We start from the raw sequence: 6,000 nt of genomic DNA, 5'->3' as shown, positions 1-6,000 counted from the left end.
TCATGACGGTGCAAAGAGATTAGTGGTCAATGGGTGTGATCCCGAACGTATCAAATGTTGTAGCAGTTTGCTACCAAACACCTACTTTCCTAGAGTTGTCCCTGACAGTAGGGAAGAGGGCCAAATTGAGAGGGCTGCATTCAGACCCCTGGCTGGAAGTTCCCAACTTCTGCCGTACGCGGTCTGTGCCTGAATGGCTTGTTACATTGACATTAAACGGACTCATACGCTTGTTCCTGTGCTATGCATTCATTTCGTGTTCACCCTAATTCAGTTGCATATACACTATACAGCTTGCAGAATAAATGTTTGGCAGTGGTGAGCCATGTACTGAAAACTCCCACCTCGCACCTTGTTCCCGTGCATCTGTGCCAGGATGTCTGCTTTCTGTTAAACTAAAGCTGTGTGCAAACTTCCCTCTCCCGTTGCTCCAGTGAGAAGCAAAGGGAGAGTTCATAAAGTACTTTGCTAACCTTAAATCACAGCCGGCATAGCATGGAGTGATCTGGGACCAGCCCCCCACACTGAGCCCTAAGAGCAAAAACCCTGACAAAGTGAGCACATCAGCCTGCTCTGCAATCCGCTGGCTGGTTTCGACATCTCAGTGGGGTATGAATCTTGAAGCAACTGACAACCAGCCTGCGCCGTGCATTGGATCTCACACATTACCTGGCTGTGCATTGGGACAGGAATCGCGTGCTGCTGATCTCTGCTTTAAATATTCATGTCACAGAAAAGAGCAATTAACACCAACACCAAATCATCCTTCAGACTCAACTGTTGCTTGTGTCGAAACACCATCCACCAGAGATGGCCAACTCCCTCGGAAATGAATCAATTTGATTCAAGAAGAAGGTATTTATTCTTGAATATTTCTTGAGCCAGCTCAAGGAGTTAAGGCAAGGAGAGGGAACCTCATGTCTGGGGGGCCAAATGTGGCCCTCTGAGTCTCTCTACGTGGCCCACAGGACTCATAATAATAATAATTTATTATTTATACCCCACCCATCTGGCTGGGTTTCCCCAGCCACTCTGGGTTGATCCCAACAGAATAATAGTAATAATAAAGCGATAAAACACCAAACATTAGAAACTTCCCTAAAGAGGGCTGCCTTCAGATGTCTTCTACAAGTCAGATAGTTGTTTATTTCCTTGACATCTGATGGGAGGGCATTCCACAGGGCGGGAGCCACTACCGAGAAGGCCCTCTGCCTGGTTCCCTGTAACTTGGCTTCTCTCAGCGAGGGAACCACCAGAAGGCCCCAGAGGTGGACTTCAGTGTCCGGGCAGAACAATGGAGGTAGAGACGCTCCTTCAGGTATACTGGGCCAAGGCCATTTAGGGCTTTGAAGGTCAGCGCCAACACTTTGAATTGTGCTCAGAAGCATACTTGGGAGCCAATGTAGGTCTTTCAGGACTGGTGTTTTGTGGTCTCGGCGGCCACTTCCAGTCACCGGTCTAGTTGCTGCATTCTGGATTAATTGTAGTTTCCGGGTCACCTTCAAAGGTAGCCCCATGTAGAGCGCACTGCTGTAGTCCAAACAGGAGATAACTAGATCATGCACCACTCACTTCAAGACACATACCCTCCCCAGACCTGCTCTGCACCCTCCTCAAGTTTCCTTGCCCGGGCGAAACGCACCCTTGCACTCTTATAATGCTTCTTGCTGGCCTAGATGGAGAGGGGTGTATGAATGTGAGGAAACTGGCTTACTGTACAAAGTTGAAACGCACCTTTTACTTCGGGCACTACCCTCCACTAGTATGCATCCCCCCCCAAGATGGCTGCCCAGAAAGGGATGTGGCCCTCGGGTTGAACATGTTTCCTTACCCTTGAGCAAAATAAATGAATGCCCACCCAACCAGCTCTCACGACACCCACCCCCATCCTTCCCCTCATGTATGGTTGGTGGTGGCAGGTGGAAGGAGCAGGCCGAAGGAGGCCCAAGCGCCAACGTCCTGTCAATCTTTTTTATATATATTTTTATATTTTACAAGGTTGTTATTGTACTTCACCAGATACCTTCTGCCAAAAATCGTTCAATATAGAACAGTGAAAAAACATACGTTTTAGAGAAACATTATCCCTATTGCATCTCCAACAGTTAAATACCTTAGATAACCCTTTTCTAAACAAACATAATGGGGTCCAGTCAGTGGCGTAGCGTGGGTTGTCAGCACCCGGGGCAAGGCAAGTAATTTGCGCCCCCTAACCCATGAATTTTAGTAGGGGCAGAGAGCTGCGAGTGTGAGCGCCCCCCCAGATGTTGCGCCCGGCCCCCCTGCACCCCCACGCTACGCCACTGGGTCCAGTATATTCCAAATCAGGGGTCGGTAACATGTGGCCCATGGGCCGGATGTGGCCCACGAAGACCGTTTTACCGGCCCACGAGCCACCCCTGAACTGAGCCACCACCACCCCGCGTGCAGCGCTAAACCGGTGCAGCGCGGCGCAGGGACTCACGAGTGGCACCGGAAATTGCGTCCGTGCATGTGCAGATACTGGAAATCGCATCTGCACATGTCCAGATGCCAAAAATCACTTCTGCGCAGGCGCGGTTTTTGGTGTCTGGGCATGCGCAGAAGCAATTTCTGGCGCCGCCAACATGCGCAGACGCAATTTCCGGCGTCGTGCTGCGCCAGTCCAGCCCACGGACAATCTCTGTGGGAGTGATCCAGCCCATGACCGGTAAACCTTGCTGACCCCTGTTCTAAATATTATTATTTTTTGTATGAGTCTCAATTTAAGATCCAGAGACACCCTTGTTATAGCAGTTAAAACAGTTTCCCACTGTGTGGTCAAAATCGAGATCTCTAATTCTTTATTCCAATCCTCCCTTGGTACCTGTATATCAAATTGGTTTGCTAATAACAAAGATTTATATATACTGATGTCCGGTTTTTTTGTTGCGTAAGAATTAATCAGCTGCTTCAACCCGCCCGTTGCTGCCCGTGCTGCAGGACACGTCAAAGGGCTTTCTGAGAGGGGTGCTCTTTCTTCAGGACAGATTCCTTCTGATTCAGGATGGATAAAAGAAAGTTCTTTAAATAGAGTAAGCCCACAACGTCTGCACGTTTAACTTGTGCGTATTCAGCTTTACGTGCTTGACAAAAAAAGAAGAAGAAAATTACCGTAAAAGGAGGTAGAAAGCAAGCAGGCATCTGGGGGGAAAGGCTTTGGCAATTGAACCCAGTGTGTTTTGATTATGGTTTTGTTTTAAGGTCCCCACACGCTGCACCTTAATGTGCTTGTAGGACCAGGTGGTTCAATTGGTGTGTGAATAGCTGAACTATAAATTGTGGAGTACCATTATCCAGAAGTGTTCTAAATGAGCGAGTATTTAGTTCATCTTTCTTGTTACCTGTTCAGCACTTTTTGGATAATTCTTATAGTGGAATGCTGCCTCCTGCTGGATCGAACGGAACATGGCAAAGGGAATGTGCTTCATTTAGGAGACGTGCTTAATTTTCACCAACAGGATGGCTATATTTAACCATTAGAAAGAAAAGGGTAGATTTTCCGAAGACATCAGAAGTGACACACTTATATTGATGCTTTCTATTTATGTATCCAGATATACACCCACACCACTTAATAAAAACCTCTAAGGAGTTTACATACTTTTAAAAAGCAAATAAACATAAAATTTATCAAAATATAGATAAAACCATCAGTTCTAAAACAAATCTACATAATAAAATTACATATCTGGATAAACTTGTCTAAACAAGAAAGTTTTTGGGAGGTGTTGAAAACTTTGCAGCAAAGGTTCCTGCGGGAAATTCAAGGGAATAGGTGCTGCCACACTGAAGGGTCAATTTCTGGCAATTGCAGAACAAACATTATGTAGCACTTGAATAAGTTCCACAGATTGAAGCGGTCAAGTGGGCACATATGGGTTAAGATAAACTGGTCCCAAGCTGTTGAAGGTTTTATTTGTTGATTGTTGGCACCCACCTGGCATCTGGCGAGACAATGGAGGAGGGTGCCTTTGGGGGTGAAGTCAAACTGTTGAAAGATTGCAGCATTAGTTGGGGCTGTAGAGGCTGATATGGAAGAGAAAAATGTATTGTCGTATCTGGTGCAGATGAAGGTGTCTGCCTGCTATCAAATTGGCAGTATTACCAGAGGAAAAACTAGAACAGAGAATATATGAAGAATTTCTTAACTGTGTCTAAACACTGTTTTAGTGAAATGCTGGAGGGCAGGAACAATGCTGGATGAGAAAGAATGGGGAACCTGGTTATCTGTCATCACACCTTTCCTGTTCAACAAGATACAATGCATCTCACATAGCCCAATCCTGTGTGTGCTTGACTTTAAGTCCCACAAAGGGTACCTAGGACTCAGCTATAAAACGTTTTAACTGCAATATACAATGTGACACTAGATGGCGATGGTGAGCCTTATGGAAAATTGTGTTTTTAAAAATGCTTTTTAAAAAAGCATTTTCAGAATGTTTTTTTTTTATATGTGTGTAGATTCCACCTTCGTGTGAGAGAGAGAAACAGTCACCAAAAGAACTGACTCAAAGCATGTGTGTGTTGCTTTTAAATCAAAGTGAAGATGCCCTGATTCTCAGCACATCCTGAATATTTCACAATCTGCGCTGCACAATCAGACTGAGTCCCACTACTGCACACAGCAGATAGGAAAATTTCAGGGTCATCAAGAGTGGAAAAGTCCACAGAGAGGAATGCTGGACTTAAGCCTGATCACTATTGTTTGAGCCCAGGCAGAGACCCCCTCCCCTCTTGGTGACTGAACGAGACCAGTGACTCACACATGACAACGTGAACTGGGATCTAAAATGGCCACAACTTTCATTATCAATTTCAGATGTAGGAAACCTTGGCTTAGGCATTGGGCGTGTATCCCTTTCAGACCCCCAGCTGGGGCAGCTGAGGCACAGCAGGGTTAATAAGCTTGATCACTATTGTTTCTCAGCTACCGTTTCCTAAACTTTTAGTTTACCACTGAACCAAGAGAGTTCAAAAGTCTCATACGTAACTGCTGTGCTCACCTTGAGACCCGACCTCCTTTGGAATGAGGTCACCAGAAGCCTTTAAACATACAGTATTTGTGTTTATTTACATTTATACAGGTTGAACATAGATGGAGGGGCAACATTAACCAGCAGACACCCCAGGTTCGCAGCATTCACATCCGGTCTTTAAGGGAGGCAACTGGCAGCTCTAGATACTGTTAGGCTTTTAGGGGTCTAAACACAGCCCTCTAACTCTCTCCTGCCTCTGTCTCAAAGAAACAGAGTCCGTCCTTTCCTTTCTAACACTTATTAGCCAGCTGAGAGGTATCCCCCATTCCAGAAGCTGTTGTTAAAACCAGCTATTGTGAGCCATCAATAAAGCCTATCTACCCGGTGGCGCTGTGGGTTAAACCACAGAGCCTAGGGCTTGCTGATCAGAAGGTCGGCGGTTCGAATCCCCACGACCCGGGGTGAGCTCCCGTTGCTCGATCCCAGCTCCTGCCAACCTAGCAGTTCAAAAGCACGTCAAAGTGCAAGTAGATAAATAGGTACCGCTCCAGTGGGAAGGTAAATGGCGTTTCCGTGCGCCGCTCTGGTTCGCCAGAAGCGGCTTAGTCATGCTGGCCACATGACCCAGAAGCTGTACGCCAGCTCCCTTGGCCAATAAAGCGAGATGAGCGCCGCAACCCCATAGTCGGTCACGACTGGATGTAATGGTCAGGGGTCCCTTTACCTTTTACCTAAGAAAAAGGGATCTCTGCCAAACTAAACTGGCTCAATACATTTGACCCATATGAGCAGCTGCCTTCTTACAAACGCAGAATCACAGGGTAGAAAGGGACCCCAGGAGTTCATTTAGCCCAGCCCTTAACAATAGGATTGCTGAACACAAATTCCAAGTGTGAATGGCAAAAGGCAGCCATTGCAATAAAAGGATCTGGCTTTGAATGAATGTTCAGACTTGTCAGATGGAGCGACATTGTCCTGCGCCATGCCTGGAATGAAGGCCAAT

The sequence above is a fragment of the Podarcis raffonei genome, chromosome 5, assembly GCF_027172205.1.
Source record: "Podarcis raffonei isolate rPodRaf1 chromosome 5, rPodRaf1.pri, whole genome shotgun sequence".
NCBI lineage: Eukaryota > Metazoa > Chordata > Lepidosauria > Squamata > Lacertidae > Podarcis > Podarcis raffonei.
The sequence above is the reverse complement of the archived record's forward strand: the minus strand, read 5'-3'. Positions refer to the sequence as shown.